This window comes from Phodopus roborovskii, unplaced genomic scaffold (assembly GCF_943737965.1).
Source record: "Phodopus roborovskii unplaced genomic scaffold, PHOROB, whole genome shotgun sequence".
Lineage (NCBI taxonomy): Eukaryota > Metazoa > Chordata > Mammalia > Rodentia > Cricetidae > Phodopus > Phodopus roborovskii.
The window spans coordinates 14,537,216-14,552,740 of record NW_026126480.1 but is presented as its reverse complement, the minus strand read 5'-3'; the positions used below and the strand labels follow the sequence as shown (position 1 = coordinate 14,552,740).

General features: G+C 37.7%; 1 pseudogene; it reads left to right on the top strand.

Moving 5' to 3' along the window:
• LOC127228943 (26S proteasome regulatory subunit 8-like) overlaps positions 1-1,446 on the top strand; it is a 38,968-nt pseudogene extending 37,522 nt beyond the window's left edge.
• Positions 1,447-15,525: the final 14,079 nt, after the last annotated feature.

Below are 15,525 nucleotides of genomic sequence, written 5' to 3'. Positions count from 1 at the left end.
TGGCTTTTTTATTACTTTATTTTTTTATTTCTATTTTTTTTTGAGACAGTGTTTCCCTGTGTAACTATGGCTGCCCTGGAATTCATTCCATACACCAGGTTTATTTTGAAATCACAGAGATCCGCTTGCTTCTGCCTCCCGAGTGTGGGAATTAAAGGCATGTGCCACCATATTCAGCTACTCCTTCAAGCTGCTCATACATATCATTGAATTGTTAGCAGTGCTTCTTAAAAGCCATGTTTTTTTTTTTTTTTTTTTTTTTTTTTTTTTTTTTTTGCTGTTTATACTGAGTCAGGAAACCTCTATTAAAGGAGCTGCGCAAATCTCTGCTTGTCTCTAGCAAAAAAGAGTCCAACCGAGAAAAATGCTGCTACCAAGAAGCCTTCCTTGTCTCTGTTCTTTTGTTTCTAAAACCCTTTTTTAAGCTTTTGTTAAGTTTTAAGTGGAAGTTCTTAGTAGCCACATTGAAGGTGCCATTTTGTTACATGCATGTTTTTCGCCAGCCTGGTCCCAGAGATGGGCCAGCCCCAAATAACACACAGAGAAACTGTATTAGACATAAGCTGTTGGCTTGTTATTAGTGTTTCGTATTGGCTAGATCTGTCTTAAATATTAACCCATTTCTATTAATCTAAGTATTTCCACATGGTCTCATCTTACCGGAGAGTGGGCCCAGACCTCTATTCTCCTGGTCTTACATGTTGACTCTTCTCCTACTTCTTCCCGAATCCTCCTTGTCTCCTAGTCCCGCCTATCTTGCCTTTCTATTGGCCAACAGTGATTTATTCATTAACCAATAACAGAAACATATTTACAGAAAGAACAGCTGCTGCAGGAACAGGGCTCCTATGTTGGAGAAGTAGTATGTGCTATGGATAAGAAAACGGTGTTAAGTCAAGGTCCATCCTGAGGGCAAATTCGTTGTTGATGTGGACAAGAACATTGACATCAATGATGTGACACCCAGTTGCTGAGTTGCTCCTAGGAATGATAGCTACACTCTGCATAAGATCCTACCTAATAAAGTAGACCCACTGGTGTCACTAAGGATGGTGGAAAAGGTGCCGGACTCAACTTATGAGATGATTGGTGGGCTGGACAAGCAGATCAAAGAGATCAAAGAAGTAATTGAGCTGTTAATGGAGCACCCTGAGAGCTTTGAAGCACTGGGCATTGCACAGCCAAAGACAGTGCTCCTTTTTGGACCCTCAGGCACTGAGAAGACATTGTTGGCCCAAGCTGTGGCTCATCATATAGACTGTACCTTTATTCGTGTCTCTGGCTCTGAACTGGTATAGAAGTTTATTGGGGAAGGTGCTAGGATGGTGAGGGAGCAGTTTGTCATGGCATGAGAATTTGCTCCATCTATCATCTTCATGGATGAGTATGACATCTCCCATCAGGTGTGTATCTCTGCAATATTGTAACAGGTCAACTTCTGATTAAGGACCAGACCATACATGTTACCAAAGAAGCTTATAATTTGACTCAGTGAACAATGCTACAGAAGAGGAATGTTCCACATTCACAAACAAGGCAAGGATTTAGCACTACAAAACAAAAATTCCAAACTTCAGAGTCATAAGATCTGAAGTACCTTCTCTCTAATAATGTATATGAAGAGGCATGATGCATGGGCATTAACTGGGTGAAATTCTAGGCACATCCTGAAAACAGTTGTACACTGCCTACTAAATTGATCAAGCAAAACTTAGCATTACCAATTTGTACTCTAAAATCCAAGTAAAAATTTATTATTTTCTTAGACTAAACACTGTCTGTGTTACAATAGCATGTTTTAGAAAACATACATAATCAAATATAAATCAATGAAAAGGAACATATTTAAACACTATGAACAAACAGTACTGCTAAGCAAAGATTAGGTAAAACTCCATCTTATTCATAGAATACACTAATAAGTATGTTAAAGGACACACTTTTTAATTATTTTTTAATCTATGTGCATATATGAGTGTGTGCCATACGTACAAAGGTGCTACTGGCCAGTCAAGGGGGTCATATACCCTGCATCTTGATATGCAGGAAGTTGTGAGCAACCAAACATAAGTATAGGAAACTGAGCTATATAGTATTCTGCAAAAGCACCAAATACTCTTAGCCCAGGCCAAGCCATGTCTCTAGAACCTAAAGAATAAGTTTTAATTAAAAGCAAATGATTGGTAGCAATACAAAACCCTAAATAATAAATGTAAAATAAATTTAGGTGAATAAATTTAAATTAATTCAAAACTATAGCTGAACTGTTTGATAGATGTACATATAACTTTTAATAGAAAAACTCTTTTATGGTCCTTGTGAACACATCCCTCATGGAGGGATAACTGCCTTAATCTAGAGACAGGAGAGAAGCCCTAGTCCCTACTTCACATGACCTGTCAGATCTACATGACCCCAACTGGATGGCATTCCCCTACATATGGAATTGGGGTGGGGGGGGATGGGAGGGGAGGGTGGTTAGAGTGCAGGTGAGAGGGCAGAGAGGGTAAAAGGGAGGGAAGTAGGGAGGGAGGGAGAGGGAATTGGGATCGACATGTAAAATAATAAATTAAATTTAAAAAAAAAAAAATGCTTTGACTCCAAAATTTAAGTTCAAGGACAAGTTACTGGGGAAAAGGATTTCTATTTTTGTTTCCACAGAAAATGAAAAGCTGTGGATTCCTTCCAGACTAATGTGGTTTGATCAAGCCAGACCACCTGAAACAGAGTACCAGGTGATTCTACATTCAAAACAGCTGGACCAAGCAGCCTTACAGACTACAGCCATGATTTCTGCATCTTCTTTGAATCTCCCATGACAGCGCCCCTTACCAGCAGGAAGTAGTTTGGAAAGAATGATGCCCAAATTCCCAAATACTGTCTATAAATGTTTATTTTCATTTAAATGGACTTTGTTACTATATATATATAAAGAAAAACTCTTTTACATTTATCTGTTCACCTTTATATGAATATGAGCATTGATATGTATGTATACTGATCACTTAAGGTCTCATGAGAATATAAATTATATAGATAAAATTGCCTTGATTTGTAAAACTTCTACAAGCCTAGCTGAATACCATTTATGTAATAGACACTCATTGATAGTTGTTGATATTGTTCCTAGTAGTCTTTCATATTTAGCCTTAAAACAATTTCAATGTAACCAATTCTATTCCATGTGTAACATGTATGACCTAAGAAATTGCTCTTCTTACCAGTCACAAACATTCTTCCTATAGCACTTAGCAAATTACCTTAATTCTAACAAAGCTAAAGTAAAATAAATACTTGAGAAACTGTGATGGGAGATGCCATTATGTATATATGTTTCTCATACTGGTTAATAATAAAGCACTGTTGGCTAATAGGAAAGGAAGATAGGAGGGACTAGGAGACAAGGAGGAAATAGGAAGTAGTAAGGAGGAGTCAAGATGGAGAGTCTGGAGAGAACAGAACTGCCATTCCTCCGCTCTCGGTAAGACCACATAGAATTGGGTTAATAATTAAGACAGAGCTAGCCGATAAGAAACTAGCACCTGGCCAACAGCATAATATCAAATACAGAGTCTCTGTGCATTAATTGGGGCAGGCACGGTGGAGGGACAAGACCAGGCGGCGGGCAGAAAAACCATATGCCTTACAAAACTGAGGTATTTGTAACTTGTTCTGGTTTGAATAAAGTGAATTTCATGAATAGTTTAAACTATGTTTTTAAATAAATAAGTTTCTCTATTGGGTTTTTTTGTTTTCTAATATTCTTTAATTTCCAAGGTGCTAGAAATCTAACCCTTCATCACTTGCTAGCACATACGCTGTTTGCCTGTCTGCTGTAACATTAAAACTTCTCATCTTAGATATAAACTGCTCACTACATATAATCTTATTGTAAGTAGGTTTCAGGGCATACCATTTGGCATTGGATAACCAGTTGATGGGCTCTTCCCTATCTACTTCCCTTACTACTACTGAGCAGTTTATATCTAGGAACACATGTGGGAAGGGTATAAAATTCCTGCCCATACCTTCAATTAACAAGTCTGCTTTTTACATCTCATCTGATTCACAAAGTCTGTGCTGTTGACTCCTCCCAAAAAAGGCTATCCATTTGGACTCATCCCCTGAAACAAGTATCAATCACCAGGTTTTTTTTGTTTGTTTGTTTTTGTTTTTGTTTGTTTGTTGTTGTTGTTTGTTTTTTGTTTTTGTTTTTAAGCACCTTAGTAAATGCATATGAAGCTACTGAGTAAGTAAGTTGTGAAGATCTAATGATCAGTGTTCAGATAGCTAATAATACTACGGTGTAAACTTGAAATCAGAGATGAAAGTTAATTGTGAGACCCATCAAAAAAAGGATTACCTATATGAGATAATGGCCATGTTAACCAGCTAGACAGACATTTATTGACAAATTAACTCAAAACAAAATTGAAACTTTAAAAAGAAAGAATCTGCTTTATTACTATAGGGTGGCTTTTTTCAAGTATAACATGGTCACCATCTTGGAGTATAGTTTACTTTGGCCCAGAAGCCATAGCAAATGAGTCCAGAGATACAATGGGTAGGTAGCTAGATCTAAGGAAATGATAATAGAGCTATTGCCACTATCCAGAAGAAAAATCAGAATCATAAGACCCTCATGAGGGATTTCACACATTGCCCTTCCTGCCACACTCCGGTATGTAAATTATCTTAGGAGATGCAAGAGCATATAAGAAGCAGAATCTTAATTGAGGGGGAAACTTCATGGTAAGACCCACAAACCGTGAGGAAAGATTAAATACAGCACTTCAGATGGGCTATGAGTTGACAGAAAGAGGTCATTACAAGTGTTTAAACACAGTACCCCGCACATAATTGAACTTTGCTGTGAGAATATTATTAGAAGAATCCTCATATTACTCATATTATAGGAACAGACATAAAATTTTTCAAAGCATAATCTTATTACCCAGAACATTGATATGAGCAGAGGGAAGCAACCCATAACTAACTGTCTTCAAAGATTACAGGATTGGCGGAAGAAAGTTGCTTCCTTAACTGCTTTATTCTGTCCAGTTCTTGATCACATCTAAAGCTGAAGAGTCTTGAGTACATTTCTGTTAGGATTCTGAAGTATCTGATTCTAGAATAAATGGTAAAGGAAAACACGGGGTTTTTTTTTTTTCAGCAAAGCCCATAATACTTCTTGTTAAATAATAAAATTTTTATATATGGTGTTTATAAATGTTTAAAGACTGTAGGCAAACATTTTAGCAGGTATTGTTAAAAATGTCATGTGGGCAATAGCACTGTCTAAGTGATTTGCTTGAAAGTACAAGATGATGCAGGTAGTCCATTATTATGTAAGTGATGCTGACCACTGTATACATGGAAATTACTCTTAAAAACAATGCAAGTTTTGTTTTTAGGGCTGCTGAGTTGAAAACAGTCTTTCCTGACACTGGAGAAAAAAATGTGCCTGTGCTTGAAAATAGAAAGTTCCATGAAACACGTTATCAATTAAAAATGTATAAAAGTGAATTCAATAATCAAATGAATGTGTCTTCATTCAAAAACAAGTTCCCTTCCAGCTGTCTCTGGATATCAAGACAGATGGTGTCTCCATTTTCACTCACATCTTAGGGACACTTTTTTTTTAAACACTGCCAAACTCAAGTTTAAAGAAAAATGAAAGACATAAACTCAACATAGCACTTCTTATTTATATGGTATTAGAGTATGATGCTTCTGTATTTTTGAGGCCTAAAGATTTTACATGCTGACACTTTGGAAGTCTATCAAGTATCTCCTACTAAACAGCATTGCTTTCTTGGGGCTTCTTTCATCGGGACACACTCTAAGTGAATACTCAACTATTTCATGCAAATAGTTTGGGTTTCCTTCGGTGATCACTGGCTCTGGGTCTACCATGTTAGAGAGAGCAGAAGCAGGGAACAGTGTTTGGGTGGCTGTAGATAGGGAGTTAGCCCTCCAGGATATGACTTCAGTGAGACAACTCAACTTAATTCCAGAGTATAGGAAATATATAGAATTGGGAAGCCTGGGGACAAAGCCTAAATTGCATTAAATGACAGGATCCTATCATATAACTGGATTAGTGGAAGCATGACACTATAAAAATGGTTAGAGCATTAATGTAATTATGTGGACAGCAGGGAAAAAGTATATGCAAGGAACTATGTCAAGGGTCATCCTTGAGATAAGTCAGGCATTTAGGCTGTAGACATCCTCCAGATAAAGTTAGGTAGGGAGCAGAAAGGCCCTGCTGATAGTAGGGTGAGTCTTCCGTGTTGCCAAGCTTGGAGAGAGCTACCAGGCCATGATAGACTGCAAACTCTGACCATCACGTTCTTCTTTTTATAGGATACATTTGTGCAGTCTTTGCATAAGCAGATCTTGAGAGATAAGCTTTGATCCAGTAAATAAAGTAAAATTCTCCCTGTAACACCATAGCAACTCCCAACTCCCCAGCCCTTTTACTGACACATTATAGGATTCTCGGAAGAAATCAGTCATCAATCTAGATTTGTTCCCACTTATTTCTAAAGGCACCACTAGGTCACCCCAACCTACTTGCTTATTTCTCCTTTGTTGCCCCAGGAAACAAGCTAAACACAACTTCCTCTAGAGTAGTCCTTTTCTCAAGGCTTGTAATAAAACCTCATCTGGCAATACTTCCCTCTCCATGTCATAAGATACCTTGTCTATTACTTCTGCATCACAGGTTCCTGACTTCAGAAAAAGAAAAGTTCTTAGAAAACAAGACTAAAAAAACAAAAGGTAGTAGTTCTCTCAGAAAAGGCCACTTGCCTGTAACATAAGATGCTGTTAAGCTCTGTGTTAGGGTGTGCTGAGTATTTACCTATCTACCTACAAACCTTGAGTGAAATCTGCTTTTCTTTTTTCTGGTTCTAGGATCTAGTAGGGTATAAAGAAATAGCTTCTGTCACCCCTTCATGCCTCTAAATCATCTGGGAGGGCTTTCTAGAGACTTGTTTTATTATAAAAATTTTTTTAATTTAAATTTTAAACAAGCTTGATTTACATGTCAATCCCAGTTCCGGAACTCTCCCATCCTCCCCTGTCCCCCTCACCAATCCCCATCCCACCCTTTCTGCTCCCCAGGGAGGGTGAGGACTTCCATGGGGAGTCTTCAAAGTCAGTCATATCATTTGGAGCAGGGCCCAAGGCCTCCCCCATGTGTCTAGGCTGAGAGAGTATCCCTCTAAGTGAAATGGGCTCCCAAAGTCCATTCGTATACTAGGGATAAATACTGATCCACTACCAGAGGCCCCATAGACTGCCCAGTCCTCCCAACTAACATTTCATTCAGGGAATCTGCATGGGTCCTATGCTGGTTTCCCAGCTATCAAAGTCCATGAGCTCCTCCTTGTTCAGGTCAGCAGTTTCTGTGGATTTCTCCAGCCTTGTCTTGACCCCTTTCCTCATCACTCCTTCCTGTCCGCAAACTGTATTCCAAAAGTTAGACTCAGTGTTTAGCTGTGTGTGTCTGCTTCTGCTTCCATCAGCTACTAAATGAAGGCTCTAGAATGGCTTTACATGAGTAAAACCTCAGGCCATGGCAATAAAACTCCCATTAAGGTAAAAAAAAAAAAAAAAAAAAAAACATTTACTTCATCTGTACTTAAGACAGAATATGTGCAGTGATCTTAGGCATTCCAGGCTCCAAAGGGCTTACAGATTTGCTTACCATCAACACACAAGAACAAGAAGCTCTTAACCTTTCTTCTTTGAAGCACTGTGAATAGTTAGTAAACAAAATTTATTCAAGCAACTTTGATTGAATTTTTAAATGTTTTTTGCTTTATTAAAATTTTCCATTCAATGTATTTTATCATATTCTTTCCCATTCTTCAGATCCTCCAAGATTCTATCCATCTCCCTACCCACTCAACTTCATGCCAATTAAACATCTGATAGAGAATTAATGCCTTGAATTGGAAAAACTAAACAAACAAAAAACTAAACATCTATTAAGAAGATGTTTTAAAATAGAATTAAGTCATTTTCTCCCTCTATTCCCTCCTAGGAACCCTCCCTCTAACATCCCCATGACCCTCACTATTAAATTGATTGTCCCTTTGTCTTTGACTATTACTTTTATACACATACACATATATTTACATATACTATAGTAAACATGTGCATTTATATGTATACACAAATATGTAGATACAACATGCTGACTTTATGTTTATTATTTGTAAGCACATGGATTCAGGGCTAGACACACTGTATTGAACAACTAAAAATGGGTCTCATCCCTGAGTGAAGCTAATTGTCCCTCTCCCAGCAGTCATTAGTTCCTATAGCTCTTTGTCTAGGGCTATGATCCAGTGAAATTTTCTCCTTTCCGTATTAGCATGTATTGATACTGATTCTGACTTGTTTATGTAGCCATTTCTAGGAGAGACTGTTTCACAGAATATTTTCTGGTATTTTAACTCTTGTGGATGTTTTCCCCTCTTCCGTGATGGTCTCTAAGTTATGGATACAGGAACTGCTTGAAATTTTTTAATGAGAAGACTATATTTAAAATGATGAGAGAGCTAAGGAAGTGGTACTAAGAAACCAGAAGGCCCATAATTCTAAGGAAAACAAACAAACAAACTTTACTATCTGATGGGCCAGATAGGAGAATGAGTGTCTCTTCAAACCCTGCATTATCCTGGCAGTCTTCCACTTTGGTAATGCAGTCTAGAGTCAGCCAACAGTGGAACCTGAGCAAGGTAGTCCCATTGAGACCAAAACTCTGATATATCAGGAGACGAACAGAGAGAACAGGACAACAAAAGCAATGAACTCAAACTTCCAGTCTATTCTATAAGCAGAGAAATGGTGTGTGGTCAACCTTTGTAAGGAAATCTATTAATGACCAAAACAAGAGCAACTTGGAAAGCTGAGTACTGATCACAGAGCAAAGAAAATGCAGTAAATTCAGTCTGTGAACAGTTGAAAAAATTACAAAACAAAAGAGGATGTAGACAGGAAAGTACACATCACCTGTAACTGCCATTTGCCATTTTAAATAAAGCCAGGGTTAGTTGTAGAAAAATAAAGATTTGTTATAAAGGAGAAAAAATACACGTATCCAAAACATCCCTGAAATTTATCAACTAGCATCTTTCTAAATTATGTCATAAGAGCCTGTGAAGCATGGAAACATCAGACTAGTTACAGTTGCTGCTTTTATTATCAGCAGTCTATGTTAAAGGACCAAATAAAATCCTTTACAAGACCATAGTAACCTTAATTACCTAATAAATACCTTGCTTTATCATCTTGATTTTAAAGATACTATATCTCAGCTCCAACATCTATAGCCTGCTTTTAGTAAACAGTAAATCATAAATCATGTACATTATGTGAGAGTTTCTGATTAATTCTCTTAACTGGAGTATGCTAGAAGTTAGAAGATGCTAGAATCATGTGTCTGATTGATGTGCTGTCAGTGCCACCACAGTAATAGTTTCTTCACAATGACATTATTTAATGTCTATCTTTACATTTGCCCATTATCCATTATTGTATAATTAGGCTGTCTCAAAACACAACAAACCAATAGACCCTCTTCAGGAATTGGAACCTGAACTCTTAGTACTAACCTATTCTCCTAAGGAATGAGGTATAATATAGAAACACCTTGGCTCTAGGCAGCAACCTCAGAGCTTCAAATATCAGAATGAGTAGGGCAATGCCCTCTCAAGAGAGATCTTGGTGTTGGCCCAGAGAAAACTTGCTGCCAAGCCCAAATCCTCTTTGTTCCAAATATTATACATGGGAAAGAAACTTCCATATCCCTTTGTCAAGGTCATTTTTCATTAGCTTTTTATACAGTGACTTACATGTGTTTATTACCAGTGTCATCTCTATCACTCTAGAGAATGGCTGATGTCCCCACCACTGTTTTTCTTGATGAAGACATCAAATTTAGCATTAAAAACAAATATAATCAATAAAATGTAATACTTCTACATTCATTTTATTATACTTTTAACTGTCCAAATAAAACTAATTTATTATATAAACATTTTCATTTTATTTTTGAGAATTTTATGCAAGTATATGATAAAATATGACTGTATCTACCATATACCCCCATCTTTCTCCATATCCTCCATCACACCATCCCATATTTCATGTATTTTTGATAACCCACTAACTCCTGGTAGTGTTGCTCATTTGTACATGGGTGAGATGTCATCCAATGGAGCACAGAAAACCAGCCAGTTGCTGTAAATCTCAATAAAGAACTTGTCTCCTCCCCCTGGCAGCTAACTATTGTTCCTTGGCATGGAGTAAGGCCTGGAGATCATTTACCTTATCTACACAGCAAATTTGTCTGCCTTGATCTCATTCAGTTCTCATTTAGGCAACCAGTTTCATGGGTTCATGACATACCCCTAAGTTACCATTTTATAGACCTCTTTGCCATCCCATATCTTTAGCATTCTTTATGTCTTCTCAGAAGCTTTCTCCCACCTGGCTAGTTTCCACAGTGCTATTCAGGCTTTTCATGAGGTATGATATTAATGGTCCTTAGCTTTCCAAGCAAGACATGCCTCCTGTGGCACCGTGTCATGGAATAGCTAGCCACTTTCTGATTGGATTTGAAGCATGATCCACAGGAGGCAGTTTCATACCTTGTAATCCTGGTCAAAGCCCATAGCTAGAGAGTTAATGTGCTCAAGAGTAGAAACTGATATTATTTTGCTCAATAATCATGGTGGCAAATTACCTTCTAAATATTTATGTTTGTACTCACAGACCTGGGCTTCTCTCAGCCTTGGTCAGAGAAACTTCTTCATTTACTGGGCAATAATTAACAGGGAGGTACAGAACTGGTCAAAGTGCTAAAATGAAATGACTTCCTTACTACTTCACCATCAAGGCTCATGAAAATTAATTAATATGTAAATAATCTTTGGAAAATCATGAAAACAGAATTTTTAAATAGTAAATACAACACTAGTACTATAAAAGAAATCATACATTAAAATTTAGTGAGACAGAGCTATTTTTTTTACAGGTTTATACTGAAATTCCAGAAACTAGGAGAATGTCTGAGTATCAATTGGTCATGGAGATACACTCTGTGATTTGGTAATTTAGTTAACATAAATTATAATTCTTACTTGTATATATCTGTGTTATATTATCTATAAAAACTTCAAATATTCATGATGCATGATTCTGTATGACCTGAGTATGCTTTAACACAATCACACATTGAGAACATCACCACCATGCTCTTCTATCCTGCCCTCTCTCACTACTCCACTTCTTATTAGTCCCCTTTATTCTGCTAGACACTTTTGCTTCTGTCATTATGTGATGTATAATGCGCAATTTTAAAAATCTCTATAAAATCTAGAAACCACAATATTTTTCCTTCCCAGAATGGGTTAATTTGTTTAATATCAAGAACCCCAGTTGCATCCATGGTTCTACAAACCATACTTTGTTCTTTATGATCAGAAGTGAGTTCATTGTGTATACACAGCACATTATCACTATCCAAGCTGTGATTAGGCACATAGGTTGTTCTATAATTTATAAATAGGGAGGCAATAAACTTTGAAGAGGGAAGATGCATTCTTTTCCATAATGGGAAAATGTAAGCCACTTAGTAGATATGCCTCTTCTTCCACTTAAATAGAAACATTCTATATTGCAAAATGAAGCTAAATTATTGCTTATCTAAGTTACTGACAATATCTGATATCCTTAACATCATGAAAAATATTTTAGGAAGCAGTAATAGCTCTAAAAATCTGTGGCTCCTATTACTATTTCTTACACATTGTCTTTTTGTTTAATTCTGAAGATACCTTTCCAGACACTTGCAACACAAGCGTCCAACTACACATTATAACCTTCTTTAATTGCATTTCCTTCATTTATGAAATGACTGTCCCGCGCTACCGTCTCACCAGCAAGAACGACGCGGCACACAGATAGGATCCTTCTGCGATAATAGCTTTAATGCTTCTTGAGAGGCAGAGCATAAGCTTACACCAACTGTAGAGCGAAGACCCCGAGAGCAAACACCCCCACCCTTATATAGAAACTCAGCCTCGCTTAGGACGTGTCACTCCCTGACTGGTTGCTCGCTCATCAGGCCGAATGACGCCACGGGAGAGGCGCGGGAGAAATCCCCTTGCACGCGCGCACAGGCTTATTTATGCCAACTGTCAGCCGGATGCCAGTGCCATCTTGTAATGGAGAATGTAGGGACGGCTCCCTACAAATGACAGAGTAGAAAAGCAGTGAAACAACCATCTAGCTCTTTGGCCTCCTGGAATGTAGAACTTTCAGAATAGCCTTTCATATCTGCTTGGTCTTCACACCATGATGGGGCCCATGACAGGAGGGATCAGCAGGTAGACATTGGCTGCATTGCAAGTCAAACTCTTTTAAATCATGTAAACTGTGAGTGGGTTCAAATGCTCTGGCATTAGCTATGTAATAAATGACTATACTGAACCACACCTAAGTTTCATTATCTTTAACAGGACACTGTTATACTTGATCTTTGGAGATCTGTGACAATAAGGTTAGCCAATGTCAGTGGAAATCTCAGCAGAGATCTGTTGATAGGAGTTGTTTGCAACTAAATAACAAATAAAAATTTAAAATTATGCAATTCTTTTTCTTATGTTATTTCCTATGTGTCTCTACTTACCTACTTCCCTTTCTGGCAGACAAATGAGAAGCAGACAGGAATAATGTTTACTCATGAGTTTTATCCCCATTTAAGCTCCTTATAGTCCATGATTATACTTTTCTAATTCTTTCTGCAAGTTTTCAGACACATAGCAATGGCCCTGCTCCTACAGCATATAAACATTATTGAGTTTTTTGATAACTACTCAGTTATTTAGGTGTGGGGGAAGGGAGAGGAAAAGAGAGGGGATTGAGTACATGAGTACAGGTGACCACAAAAGCCTGTAGTGACAGATTCCCCAAGAGTTGGAATAACAGGTCAGTGAGCCACACAACATCAGTGCTGAGAACTAAATCCAATCTGTGCAAAACAGTGTATGTAGCTAACAGCTGAGCCATCTCTCCAGTACCACAAAGGAGTTTTATTCAGCTACAGAGAATTTAATATTATTATTTTGAATAAAATGCTTGTAATTGGAAATCATCGTGTTCAAAACTAAGACCAAAAAATCAAATATCATGTTTTCTCTTACATTTAAAATGTTTGCAAAATATACGTACATAATTTTTCTTTAGTTTTTCTGATTTGTACGTGGGGGGTGGGGTGTGGGTGTGGGTGTTACACAAAGGGTTTCTCTGTGTAGTTCTGACTGCCCTGAGACTCACTTTATAGATCAGGCTGGCCTTGAACTCAGAGATCTGCCTCTGCCTCTCTGCCTCTGCCTCTCTGCCTCTCTGCCTCTGCCTCTGCCTCTGCGTGCTGGGATTATGTGTCACCACCACCTTGCAAGTATATGTATATAAAGAAAGCACTAGAACGAGGCTGTCTGAGATATAAAAGGTGAACCAGTAAATACAAGCCAAGAACAATGATAAACACATATGAAAACATCACAATGGAACCCACATATCTGCATGTGTATCTTTAAATTCACCAAAGTCTGTGGCTTCTTTGTAGTGGGTACTGATGTCTACCTCCTAATCAACTTCAGCTGAGGGTTCAATTTAACAGAAAATATGAAAGAATGTAAAGTGTAATTCAAAATAAGAATAAAGAAGCAAATCACATGCTCAACCTATCCTCAAAGACAGAAAAAACGGGGTTTGATTGTAAGCAAATATATATATAGAAACCAATAAAATACAAGGATGCATAGAGGGATAGGAAGCTGTTATAAACACAATATTTCTATGTGAGAAAAGTTTTAGAAGTTTTAGAAGAAGTATCAAATGCTTCTCAGGATAAATAAAAAATATTTGTACAGAAACTGATAGATTAAAATTCAGAGACAGAGGCCTTCTAGATGTTTTTAAATACTCTTAAGGTATAAGAAATATAATATGACCAAAGGGGAGTAAGTGAGAGACAAAGTTTGCCATTACCTCACCACAGTCGAAGTGTAAGGAGGGCCTGAGATGTGGCTCAGGGATGGAGCACATACCTAGTAGGTATGTAGTAGCTCTAGCATCTCTACCAGCATCACAGAGATAGAGGGAGAGAGGAAGAATGAGGGGGAGAGAGAGAGAGAGAGAGAGAGAGAGAGAGAGAGAGAGAGAGAGAGAGAACCATTCCATAACTGCTGCTTATTTGTAAAGTGAGATAATGAGTTTGACTTCATGCCAGAGACTGTCTTGCTACATCTGAAAATACTAAGACTTCAGTGGTGTGAAACAAGCCACATTCCTTACAATTCTGTGGGAGAGAGGGTCAAACTGAATTTCTTAACTCAGGACCTCACAAGGCAGAGCCTGAGATCTCAGCCCGGACAATCTTCACCTAGAGGTGGAGTCCTCTTCTGAGATTATTCAGGTTACCTGCACAAATCAAATCTTTGTAATACAAAATTAAGGTCTCCAGTTTCTTGCTGCCTGGTGAGGGGAGGAGGAGACTCGTGCATCCTGGATCCCACCTTCAAGCTCATGCATGTGATCCTCTCTCAACATGATGTTGTACCTCTTCAAATCTAAAACAAGAAATACTCTGCAGCTTCATCTTGCCTCCAGAAGCTACTGTGATTAGGACACAAGTAAGGGAAAATCTTGGTTTAGATTAACTTGATGGAAAGCAACCAAAGACCTTGTCTGCATACTTAAGGCTCAACTGTAATCTAATGTACCTGACTCTGGAGTGGTTAGCCACTACATCAGTGTGCCTTGTTCATACCAAGGGAATCAAGAGATTGTTCTCATAAAGAACTAATAATCTGGGATGAATAGTAAACTTTAGGGCCCTCTGAGAATTCTATATACCACAATTATTGAGCTACCAACTCTCCAAATCATTTTTATTACTTTTTTTTGGAGATTATAACAATTACAGCATTCCATCTTCCCTTTACTACCCCAAACTCTTCCCTATACACCTACTGGCTCGCTTTCAAATTCAGGGCCTCCTTTTTTCATTAATTGTTGTTATGTGCATATATGTGTGCATATATATATGCATATATATACATATATATATATATATATTTCATATAGTGACCATAGATTGAGAATCCTGTTTCTCTAGTTCCTTGATCAGATCATCACTTTATATAACACTTGGATAAGTTTTTCAAGAAGTACAGAAACAATACTGAAAGTAGTTTCCTTGCCCTGTCATCCCAGTTTCCAGAATTTCTCCCAATTTATGTCACTGGGGGCTCTGCAAAACACAACTGTATACTCTTGATTCTTTAGCATTCTTCACTGACTCTGGCATGAAGTCAGACTCAGTATCTCACTTAACAGATAAGCAGCAGTTTCTGCAAAAATAACAAAAACTAAAAAAAAAAAAAAAAAAAAAAACCACCTGACAAACTCAACCTGAGATTTTCCTTCCAGACCAAC